At 37.7% G+C, this 13,178-nt stretch overlaps 1 protein-coding gene and 1 long non-coding RNA gene across 4 annotated transcripts in view; both read left to right on the top strand.

Annotated features, from left to right (window-relative positions):
- Positions 1–256: 256 nt before the first annotated feature.
- Positions 257–13,178, top strand: part of LOC134207977 (protein shifted) — a 53,926-nt gene continuing 41,004 nt past the window's right edge. For 2 of the 3 annotated variants that reach the window (XM_062684081.1, XM_062684079.1), the window contains exon 1: positions 257–521. The gene's annotated coding sequence lies outside the window, so the exon portion shown is untranslated. The remainder of the gene's footprint in view (positions 522–13,178) is intronic. The other variant, XM_062684080.1, reaches the window with a different exon arrangement.
- LOC134218121 (uncharacterized) lies at positions 11,530–12,024 on the top strand. The gene is made up of 2 exons (XR_009981262.1): positions 11,530–11,657; positions 11,711–12,024. It is a non-coding gene; the product is annotated as an uncharacterized LOC134218121 (long non-coding RNA).

Here is a 13,178-nt window from a genome sequence, read left to right as displayed (position 1 = left end):
TTGGCGCATGGTACAAATTGCAGAAACCCAACAATATTCGGCACGGGGGACTCAACTTAATCCTGATCGGTCACTACCGTCACTACTGTCCTTGGGTTAACAATATTTCCACAACGTGTTTCCAAAATATATTACTCTCAGTTTCACACTCTCATATGAATCTCTGTTTGCATTCTCTCCATGCCGTTTTCTCTCACCGATCGCATGATCCCCGCAGAGTTAATGCACATTCTCCACTCGAATCTAAACCAGTCCAGCGACTAACGTCTCCGAATACGGTTCAAGGAGCAACCAGACTCCACAAGTTAGCGCGTTCAGATTTTTTGCTCATCTTCAAAGTCATATAAATTTGAAAAATCGTGTCCAGCTGTGCGGTAATATGGTGCGCTCCGTGAACTAGAAAAGTGCACCACACCGATCTTGATCGCGTTGACGTTGGTAGAGCCGGAAATATACTACCAGAAGTGTGTATCGAAAATTTCGTTGGAAACCATTCAGCTAGCTCAGGATTGTGCGCTGGGGTAAATTTATTGCGGATAAACTAAACTGAAACATCTGTTGAATGTTATTCCGTGCGTCGTCTGGAGAGATCAACGTCTGTTCCTCCTCCGTCTAGTGCTAGGCAAACGTTGCTCTTGCTTGGGAATCATTCATTATATGCGTTTTATATTTAAACAAATTCATTTCACTATCGTGAAGCTATGCGGGAGCAGAAGATCTTGGGTCAAGAAACGTGCAAAAAAAAAATAACTTCGCCTCTACGTCTGGGAAAGACACCGCAAAAGTCGCACAGCATCGGTCGATTGTGCGGCTGCAGTCAGTCAGTCGGTCGGGAAGTGTCGAGGAAAGGAACTGGAGAAAAGGAAAAGACCGAAGAAATATGGGAGGATATCGGTTCGGTGGAGGATGAAAGAGGAAGCCGCGAAGATGTGAAAAAATTAAACAAGGGATAAATACTACCAGGGGCGGACTTGAAACAAGCTAACGAGAATGTTGCAGTGTTGGACAAGGGTCTTACTATCTTTGTGAATGGAATAGAAGAAGTAACGCACGTGAGATAGATGTGACTTGAAGTGTAGGTGACGAAATCAGTTGAAAATATAAAGGATCCCTTGATTTGGCCCTTTGATAAACAAAAGCGGGACGTGAGAGACACCAACAATTAAATACTTAAATGGATTAACTTCAATTTCGAGCCTTATGAACTCTCTCACGCTGCCTGCACTTGAAATGCTCGTACGCCGCACCGGTCACAGCAACAGTGGATACGTTGAAGCGCAACCAAAGAGAGCGGAGTGCAAGGATAGAGAGCAAAAGGCGACGAACCGTATATAGGTTTGGGCGTTGAGACCCGGGGGCGTGCGCGTGAGAGCGAACGCGACCAGACCGATATAATTAGTTAAATGAAATTAAAAAGGAAGTGAATAATTAAGATTGATGATCGTATTCTCGAGGAAGGCGCAAATTGGTGCAATCCCTGGAGGCATTGTTGGCACTGAACGAGCCTCTCCGGCGTGAGCTGACAGTTGATCGTCAAATTAGGCCGTTCCACGTTTCAACGACGATCGGGCGCATCTTCTTCCGACGCATTCGAGAAAAGGATTGATTGCTCCTTTTCGCCTCTAGCGCTAACGTGATCGCACATCGCCTACTCATATTTCCATATTAAGAACCTTCGCACCAGGCAACCATGATCGTGCAGCAGTAGATTGTTTTGCTTGAGGTTCTTAAGCGCACGTTTGCATTTGTGTTTTTTTTTGTTTGATTATTCGCCACAATCGGTACCGTACGGGGCCGAAATGTGTGCAGAATTAACTCTCAATACAACCATGTTCAAAAATATTCTGTGATATATTTTCCAGCATCAAATGCCATTCATTATGCATAATTGGCATCACACAAAAACCCAAATAGGCAAGAAACATAGTTCGACATTGTTAACATGAATAAACAATTCCAACAGCATTGGCTTATCTCCTGAAGCAACAACATTATTTGTTTATCTCATAAAGCTGTACGGACATTGGCACCGTACGGCTGACTGCACCGTTTACATGCAGGGTGCCGGCTTATTAGGGTTTTCGTCGTTTGTGGGTTTGCTTGCTTTGCGCCTTGCTGGGTTAAGAGAGAACCATTCATACGTTTACCTCGTTGATTGTTTCCACGTTCTTCGTGCTGAACGAGCCACTAACTAGTGGCGGCTGGGGTACTGGCTTTCATCCACAGGAGCATCGCAGCAATTGTGATTTAATGGCACGAGATTAAATCGCTTATTAAAAGCTATAAAAACTTCATTCGGTTCACAAGCGATCGATAGGCTTTAGCCACGGAATTGAATGGGATTATTTTTCTTCTGCCTGAGAAATGCTGCGATCGTTAGAAAACAATATTCGATTTCACACAACCGAAGGAAAAGCGACTTTAGGAATTGAACCAATTGTTTGTTAATCTCAACATATTGATAGTTATTTGGAACAAACGGAAATTGGCTGCACCAACAATATTTCTATCGAATTCGTAAATCAAGGCACACTCTGACGACATCACTGGTAGTGTGGTAGAGCGTTACCGCTTCTGCCTTGAAAGTAGGATATCGTGGGTTCAAGTCAAGATTGGTCATTTTCCTACTTAGTTTAGCACGATTTATGCTTCACGTTTTACCAAACATTCTCAGATTTTCGAACGTATCTTCCATATAACAGATACTGATAAGTCCCAAATCATTATGTGGTAACAAAAGGATGCGCAATTGCTGATGAAGCTGTGTTTGGATGCCAGACATGACTGAATACTCATCTTACTCGAACTCGGTTGGCATTGCACAAAAACAATGCGTGTGAAAAAAGTTGGTTTTAAAAATAAATTGCGAGAGTTCGGCTATGTCCCTGGTGTTGGAAATTTGATCTCATCACTAGTCTTCTGAGCTGCGGAGGACGATTGAGGAGTAGGGAAAGCACCTGTCTAGCGTACTGGTTTCTTGGATCAAACCCCACCGAAGGAAGTGATTACCCTCCAATACATTTTTCGAACTAAATCTTTCACATGTTGTTGCAACACAATTGTTTCACAATTTTCACAAAAGTTGCATAATTACAAAAATCGAGTTTCAGACATACTAACAAAAGGATGTTATGATGTTGTCTAGGCTTGTACCTCCTAGGAATGTGCTCGAATTTATCTTCTGAATTCTATATACACCCGATTCTGTTTTTACATGGATTTTTTTTTACACGGCCATGTAAAAAAAATCCCAAACAAAATTTTTGCAAAGTTGCTCCATTTTGCATGATTCGTCGAGAAATCATAAAAAAAAATTTACACGGATTTTCAAATTTTGAACTGAAAACTTTTTTTACACGGAACGCATCCCCCGTGTAAAAAAAGAATCGGGTGTAGTAGTCTTCCGTACATGCTTCATTTAATGCGCAACGATCGGACCTAGTCGTCGATGGTTAATCTAGCCTACACCGCCGAGAAGTTACCGAAGTCGAAGTCCTTAAGCTGTACTGCTCCCTCTTTGATCGCGGAGGAGAGATCCGGAACCGGTTAAATGACCCGGAGGTAACTTTTTGAATGATCAGGTTCACCAAATGGCGATCAATACACTCCAACGTTTATCGGTTCTCTGGCTACCACGTACATCGACCCATGTATGCATGTGTAGGAAAAAAAGGCAGCAGGTTGAAGTGCGGCTATTTCCTGTGCAGTTGGCGTTGCATGGCGGTCCGTACTGAGCTGACTTCAATTTCTCACACGATTATACGTTGAGTGGAGTTGAATACGCCGTTGAATTTCGTCGAGTACTGTCTGGTTGTGATTCATATGACAGTACTATTGATGAACACTGGCCATGGCTCTGATCAAGTCCGTTACTGTGTGGCGCTTGGGATGTTTGGTACGCTCAACTACACTTCACAGACGTCTATACGACCGTTCATACACAACGATTCATCTCCGACTTAGAACGGTCTATTTTTGTATAGCGCGCAACTCATCGCCAAATTCCACAATATTTCGTGTGGAATTTAGCCGAAATGGCCTCCGCCTATTGCCCAGCAAATTTCGTCAATTCGCTGAGACCAGTACAGCAGCTGATGAAAGGAGGAAAAAAAGTATGTACAAAAATTCTCACTACTCCCGCTATAGATTTTTCTAGGAACTGTTTCGAAAAATGTATGTGAGATGAAATTTTCGTTACTGCCAATAGAGTGCATGGGAAAAATTTGTGCTCAAAAGTTTCATGTCCTCGAAAAAAGTTCCTATTCAAAATTTTAGCTCAATCGGACTTCGTTAAGGGTTTGACCAAAGCGGTCAAAGTTTGACTGTCTTGAAATACGAAAATTTGCCAATAAAGGGGTGGGGGGCACGGTAAAATTTCGAAATCGATTTTTTAATGCCAAATGCCTTAAAAATGCATGAAACGTCAAGATCTGGTATCATCCTGTAAAATTAAATTAATTTTTTTTTCGGAACAATTTTTTTTTCGATGCCGTATGTCTTAAAAATGCATGAAACGTCGAGATCTGGTGTTATCTCGAAAAAAAAATGTATTTTAATTGACTTTTTGGGACTTGAATGTTTTTTTTTTGATACCGTCGGGGGTGACAATGGGTCAAATGGGGGTAAGAATGGGTCACTGTTTCAACTACTTAGAGGATTTGTAGATTACATTGAATGTATCTGAGGGCGAGAAGGCTAAAATATAAGGGACCTTTTTGAACGATTTTGCTATCCGACCTCCAGGGTGCCGGTGAGAGCGATGACCCATTCTCACCCCCCAGACCCATTGTCACCCCCGATGGCGGTATTCAATATTATTTTTGATGCCAAATGTCTAAGAAATGCATGAAACGTCGAGATTTTTTGTTACCTTGAAAAAGAATTTTTTTGAAAAAATGGACTTTGTGGGGCTTTAAAAATTTTTGGAACTTAAAAACTTGTTCGGAATCAATTTTTTTCGATGCCGTATATCTTAAAGAGTTCAGTGCGTGATTTCTCTTGTTTCGGATTGCAGAACGATCGCGCGATCGGCCGAAATATTTGTTCTGCATTGCGCGGCCGGTAATAAGAGTACCCGACTAGGAGAGCATATCAAAAACGTAACAGAAAACTAACAAATTAAGATATTTATAACTTATTTTGTTAAAATTTTGTTTCAAGTTTTTTCACTCTAAAAAAGTTGTAATAAAAATATATCAAATTTTGTTAGAAAGGAGCGTCCTCACGTTTGTGTATATTTATAACCTAAATATAACAAAATTTGATATTTTTCCTTCCATCGTGTTTCATGTATAATTTATGACAAAGTATAATATGCACATGGATCAGATTCTAAAACTTACTGATTTTATGAACTAAGCACTGATTGTTCCGGTTAACCTACGACAAGTTGCTGTTTGGTGGCTATACGGTTTGACATCCCCATATTCAGAATAGATCATATTGATTTTTGCGTTCCGAGCAATGGCCAAACACTGTTTGAGTTGTGGGCAGTAAGTTTTCCCCTATTGATATCATGGTTTTTCTTTTATGCTTTTCAGCAATTTCCAATTTAAAAAAATATATATATACATATATAAATTCTTCTATAATATCAGCCTTATAATTAACATTTTGCCGTAAACATATTTTGCTACAATATCAATCTAATCTATTTGCGTTTTCGGTTTACAAATCGAAATATAGTTTTTAGTTCGTCCTTGGTCTTTTTGATCTGGTATTTCAATATTCACACATAATCGGAGTGTATCATTGACGAGAGTTAATTTCAGATTATCAGAAATATCATATATGCACATGTTTTCAAATATTTTTGTAGTAAGTAAAACTGTACCCAACACATAAACATTACTATTAGAATCAATTAACAAACGACAAATATTTAAGAAATCCCCGTTAAGAAAAATGAATGAATCGTCATACTCAAAGTTCTCACATAATTCTTTTGTGCAAATTTTAACCCCTTTGCAATAGTATTTTCCGATCTCACAAAACTGCACATTTCTCACGTCGATATCTCTGTCAATATTCTCAGGCAATATAAAGCGATTGCTGTTACTAAATTCTGTGTTATGATGTGGAGCACTCCAAAATTTAGAGACCCAATTTTTCACCGATGATGAACTGTCATCTTCAGAGAAATGGCAAACTCTATTCAATAAAAACTTTTGCGCTACCTGAAGAACAGGATGATTTTTCGAGGTTTGAAATCCTATTAACATTCCATTTCCGTTTTCATACGGATATAATGACGAGTTCCAAAGTGCTCCAAGGTTTTTAACGGTTTGCGTTAGATGAGAGGTTAAATGAACGTTGTAAACCATATTCTTTTGTCCATAATGTTTCTCGAAATCTTTGGCGAATAGATCTAACTGTTTCTCACAAGATGAAAGTGTGATTCTCGATACTTGTAATCCCAGGAGCTGAAAAATACTGGTACTCAACAACATTAAATGATTCATGTATTCGACTGGGAGCAAGTCGTTAAAGCATGGATAGATACAGTGAAAAAGTATTGTTTCCCATTCACTAGCTTTGAATTTGGCATATTCGTTTATTTTTCTTATCCGTCTAGGAAAACTGCTAGGTAGTCGAATTGCCTGTAGCCTTCGTTCTATCAGATCTTTGTAGTTACCCAAGTGATATGGTTGGGATTTATTATCAGCGTCTCCTTCTAGAAGAATTTCCCATATTAACTTCATGAGACCCAAATTAACCATATGCATGTAATCTGGTGGCAGCCCTCTGATAATGTCAAAGTCTGGAATGCCAGTGAGAACACTTATGCCTTTTATTCCATAAGCTGATTCTTTTCCTCAGAGTTGTGAACTTGCATCATAAGTTTCCTTGTGGACCAGTTCTCTCGAAGATTTGATTTCGTTTGTTGGTAAGGATAGCGGACCTGCTTATTTATCACTTGACCAGGGTGGAGACAGATGGTGCAACCAAATTTTCCGTTGAACTGCTTTGAGCACATAACTTCGCATCTACCTACTGAATCCATACAATCCTGGAGCACCAGTATTTTGTAGAGGTCGGAACCTATTTGAATTCCTCCACGAAGCTGTCTAGTTTGTTGAATGAAATTCCTGTGGAAAAGGGCCATGTCAGGTTTTCCCGTGTTGAACCACAAAGCAGCAAGTATAAGATTGTTTTTATCAAATCTTAATTGAGGAGGCAAATTATTAATTGTGAGGAAAAGTGGATACATCGGCTTTTTCGTAGTACTTTTATACGGTGCAGCGCTATCCTCATTCGCAGAGAGAGTTATGAATTTCCCATCTTCACGTGACATTACTGTCTGTGCTAGGACTCCTCTGTTGATATCACACACATCGTTCTCAACAACGTACTTCTCATAATCTTTTATCTGCTTGGAATACTTCAAAACAGTTTCTCGAATTTGATGCTCCAACGAAAACACCACAAAAAAATCTTTTTCCGAAGATTTGCAATCCTTTACAGGACAAACAGTTTCCGCATTAGGTGTGCCGCAATACCTAGAATACATTACGTTCAATGTAATATTTATCAGTATCGAATAGTATTTAATTGTCTTACCCATATTGACAGTTCTTGCAGAAATAAATGCGGTCCATTCCATAGTCCTTTGGGAACATCTGCTTGAACGAGTCAAATGTCTCCGGAAAACAGTTATTTGTTGATATTGTATTGAACATCCGTAATAAATGTTCTACGCTCTGTTGTGGTAGCTTATACTTGATATAAACATTCAGTATCATGAACAAGATTTCACTGATTCGAATATCTTCTCTGAAGTTTATATATTCATCACAAGCTGTGATATACTGCTGAAATGTTTTAGACAGAATTAGATTTAAATATAATGAGGTTTATGGAATTTATATTATCTTCTATCTTTAACTAAGGGATCCAAAAAAGAGCAATAATGGTATTCAAATTTTCAATTATAACAAGAATTGATACAGCTGAAATTAGGTAATTGTGTGTGATTCTTGGAATTAAGGAAGATCCTTTAATTACGTAACGCAAAAATTGGCCATTTTCAACCCCCTCCCCACTATGTCACACTTTTTGTATGAATAATTGAAAATATTTGTATAGATTGTCACACTTCGGTCAACCCCCCTTCCCCATCTGAGCGTTACGTAAGTTGTGGATGTTCCCTTATCGAGTCAACCAATAAATCGAGTTTAATATATTTATATAATTTTTACCGATAAAATATTATCTGTAGCATCATCAACAACATCATCGTAATTTTGGCGTGTGTCTTGTGTATCGCCTATTTCTGAAGAACTTGCTGCTGATAAATTTGAATGATTGTAGCTTTCATTTAAAAAGCTATTTTCCGTCGTGTCAGAGTAAAACTTTCAGTATCGGAAGATTTGTTTACTGTATGGTTATCCATTGTAGGAGTCATTAGATTAAATTCTAAAATATATAAAATAAAAACAGTATTAATGCTACATTGTTTGATAACATAGAAAAAATATTGAACCGGTAATTGTTTTGCTACTCGTTTTAGTAAATTACCTGATTGAACATTTCCAATGTTAAATGGAATTTCGTCACCTACTGCAGCATTTGGATTTTCAGAAGAATCACAACGGGTCGAATCTGTTATACGCTATAAAATAAAAATAGTAATTCATTTAAATTAAATTTTTTTATTGTACCTCACCTTTTTCATATATTTTTGATTATACCATGGTTCCATTAGCCAATAGTGATTTGGTCGTCGTTTCCCACTCATTTTAGCAGCTGTCCAGTAGATTGATAATAATCACTAGATAAACTATATCATAAATGACATAACATTACAAGCTTCATATGACATTCCCCATATCAAAATTCCCTCGCATCTAAAAACAGTTAAAACATGTAAACACTACCCTTGTATGAGTAAGCGTGACGTCATATGTCTTTGTTCAAATCATATAAGTTGCAATGTTAACAGTTTTTTACTTGACTTTAAATACGTGGTTTATCATGAGGTCAATGTTTACAAATTTAATATAGAGGGTGAACTAGGGTACTTAACTATAAGTATATGATTTTACCTTGTCTGACAGAACGAATGTGACGTCACTTAATGTTTACATTATTTTGAAGACCAATACACGCTCAGAATAGTTTAGATCACACCTGTCTTGAACCATATCTCAACCCTAAAACATTGTTCCCATATCAAATAGTTTAAAATCTTTTATTATTTTGTCTTTTGTCAAATAAAATGACATTGCAAACTTCACTGAATGTAGTAGAGCCCATTCACAAATTATATAACGCTTTAGAGGGTGGAAGGGAATCAGTTAGTGCGTTACGGCAGATTCAAATTTCAGAAATCATTCTTGCAAGCAACGTTTCGAGAGGGTGGGTAGGAGTTAAAAATGATCAACATTGGCGTTATGTAATTTTTGTAATATTTGAGAATTAACCCTTAGTAAAGACTCTGATGCTACATACCGTGGACCCCCAGTAATATGATCGTTTTTAATTGAAACCCCGTTTGCTTGAAAAACGCTCAAATTATAAATGGTTCAGATGTCATTCAGCACAAGGGATTGAGAAAATAAAAACGGAACGCAGAATCAAAACAAATCAGCATTTTTGACATTCCGTTTCCCTCGTGTTTCGTGACGAAGGGAAAGAGAAATCAGAATATCCGAGTATTAAGTGTAATTAACCTTTCACGTCAAAATAGCTATCTCCTTTTATTGTTTCAGTCCATTATTTGACAACTTTTCAGAAGAGCACATTATTTTTGGAGCTTAACCCATTTTGAAAATTGAAAAGAAAAAATATAAATAGGGCTGCAGTATAAACCGGCCAGTAGAATCGGGGTGATATTGTGTCGAGGCGAATATTGGACAAATATCCAATTGCAGCACTTACTCTATTTTATATTTTTAATTTGAAAAAATATTAAAGTTGTCAAAAACAAGGATTCCTGACAAAGTTTGTATGATCAATTGTTGAAGAATAGAGTAAGTGAGCTAAGACCGGAGAAATTTATTTTTCGTTTCCCTAATTTACTTATATATTTTGTGGCAGTACCTTCCTGGTCGAGGTGCCCGTTCATTAGAACATTCTTTACAAAAAGATAAAAAAGCAAACAATCAAATGAAAAACAGTAATTTTTTCTTCATGTTAAAAAAACAAAAAAACTTTCCGAAAAATAATAACCAAAATTGAATTCAAATAAATGGCAACCATGTTCTTGCCCTGTTGTCAAACGTCAAACCATTTTACCTTCCTATCAGTTTCAGCGTGTGTCGGGATTTTTCGTGCTGCGGTTAAATAATAAAATGGGAAAAACGGCGAGAAAACCTACACAGAAACGAGCAGCCAAAAAATCCACGAACAAAAACGTCCGGAATGAAGCGAAAACTAAAAACTTGGAGTTTTTGTTGGATCCTGAACAGGTAATGTTTTTGTTGTTTTAGCCTAACCTCAAATAAAACAAACTCTTTCTTTATAGCCGAGACCATTGCAAATCTGGGCCGTGCCAATCCAAGAGAGGGCACATGAGAAAGAACCATCTGCACCGTCAGTTCCAGTAACGATACAGCCGACATCGAAAGCAAGATCACAACATGCAGAAAAATCCACAGTCAGTGTCCGGTTGATCGATATGGACAACGATCACAACAAGCATCTTCTGGACATCCGATCTAATACTACGGGATTGGAATTAGAACACGGGAAGCGATGAAGATGACTGTAGCGTGAACACTTAACTACCCAAATCTGTGAAAGTAGTAGAAAGAGCTAAAGGTAAATCATTGTTCGTGTTGACAAAGAAGCTCCTATCACAAAAAGTTACACACCAAGACCGGTTTCGAAAGGCGAACCAACGCGAACCACAGAGCCCAGTCAAAAGTCATTCCCTAAATACAAGAAAACTTATATTAGCAGCAGCGCAGCAATTTCGACGGTTGTACGTTCAGACATCGATATGTCCGATACGGATCATGATTTGATCAGCGAGTGCCCTTTTGAGATGAGAGCACCTTTACCAGCTTCTATGACAGAGCAATCAGCCGGTGGTAAGTATTTCCTAATCCTAGCTAACGATTTCAAAAGGATGGAAGGATTTTTTGCAAGACAAGTCCACTCAATACTATCAATCTGTATCGGTGAGCAGCTATAAAAATAGCTAAAGCGCCTTTATTGAAAAAGATTTTTAAAATTTTTACTTCGATCCTTTTACAAAACTTAATAGATATTTGATAATTCATACAAATCATTATGACTTCCATTGACAGTTTCTGTATGCGGATTGTGGACAGCAGCCAAAAATAGATCACTTGATCCAGCAAAACAATATTCTTTCATCCCAAATTTTGAAACTCAAACGTTTGAACGAAGAAAGCAACAACCGTTGCATTTCGTTAACTGATCCGTTGAATGTCAAAGTGCTTGTGTCAGAAGAGGCAGAATTTCCCCATAAGCCAAATTGAAGAGATTTTCGGAAACTGCTGGAGGTAGGGATTACATATTCATTATATTGCTGCTACTGGAAATCTGCCGCGAAGGACTTCAGAACATGTCTGTCAGTGATCATATGTCGAATAACCCAAATGATCGTAAGGTAGGCGAACAATCATGCCGAGAAATTGGAGCTGCAGAGAAAATTCGTCTTGAACCGGAAAAAGTGGAATATATTGAAAGTGAGTCCATAAAAAAAACATAATTTTTAGAACTAAAGCATATTCTCTTCTAGTGCGTTTTGCCGAACATCGTCGTTATCAAGGAGATTCGTCTGGTGTGGCGGGAATAAAAATGAAGGATTGTCGTTCTCTAATGGCTCGAGTTATTTCATATTACGGCAACAAGTAATTTGATCGCGTCATGTCATATTTTAATTGATTCTGAATTTCAAAGAAATTTTAATTTGTTTTAATTTGTCAATCGCGATATTTTAGTCTGAGACGTGATGAGCTGATTTACTTCCATTCAAATCTAACATTTTAATGTTTTTCTGGCATTTGAACCTGTTTTAATTGTTTTTTAACAAATAAACTTCATAAAAACGAATATTATTAGTGTTATTTTTACAATCGAAAATATACCCAAAAGGTATTGCGTTTAATATCACATCCTGTTATAATTATGTTACAAAGTATGTCATTATTAATATCTTATTGAGTTATATTTGTGTTATGTTTTATAACAGATTGTGTTAAAATCTAGTTATTTTGGAGCTGAGATACATAACATGATGTGTTATTTTTATAAATAATTGTAACAAAATATGTTATTTTTCTGTTAGGTCATGAGAGAGTTTTGATATGAATTGAGTTATTTTAACAACATCCTGCATCAAATTTATATCAAATTTTGTTAGAAGAATTTAGTATAACATCATAACACAACCTGATAAAATTTTGATATGCTCTTCTAGTCGGGTAGCTATCGAGCAAGTAAGTGTAGTGCGTGTTTTAGTCGTCGGGAAAGACATAAAATATCTGTCTTGTGTTCGGTGGCTCATGCGCATGTCGCGCGCGGTCGAAAAAAGCGAGTTCTTCTATAGTTTGCTGTAGCCATCGAGCAAATGAGTACAGAGTGCTGCGCTTCCGCGCGGTCGTTCAAAACGCGAATCTCTTTAGCTCTCATATGCCACCGGGCGTGCATGTTTTTTAACTTTTAACTCGTATTAGTGTTATTTCCCATCCCATAGATCGCATCGCTTACCGAAGTGAATTCAGATAAATTATCCTTTGTAACTAAGACGATATCCTATCCCAAGATAACCGTGGAGATGCAGAGGTATACTCGGTCTCTAGTAGCAACGAGAGTCGGACTAACAAGCCTTCCATTCCTATATGACCGTAAGGACGTGGCCGGCGCCGTTATTGACTTTAAATATTTGAGCTCCCGAAACGTGTACATTGAGAATGGGTAGCTAATCCCAAGCCCCATTCATTGTGTTCCCTGTACAATTTCGCAAGTTCAGTCAATCACGGAGTAGCAACTACGAATTGTGCGGTCATAATGCTCATGCTCATGCTCATCAATTTTTTTTTCGATGCCGTATATCTTAAAAATCCATGAAACGTCGAGATCTGGTGTTATCTCGAAAAAAAAAATTTAATTGACTTTTTGGAACTTGAACATTTTTCGAAATCAATTATTTTTTCCACCTTTTCTTAAAAATGCATGAAACGTCGAGACAACACCAGATATCGACG

The sequence above is a fragment of the Armigeres subalbatus genome, chromosome 1, assembly GCF_024139115.2.
Source record: "Armigeres subalbatus isolate Guangzhou_Male chromosome 1, GZ_Asu_2, whole genome shotgun sequence".
Taxonomy (NCBI): domain Eukaryota; kingdom Metazoa; phylum Arthropoda; class Insecta; order Diptera; family Culicidae; genus Armigeres; species Armigeres subalbatus.
This window is presented reverse-complemented; position numbering and strand designations above follow the sequence as displayed.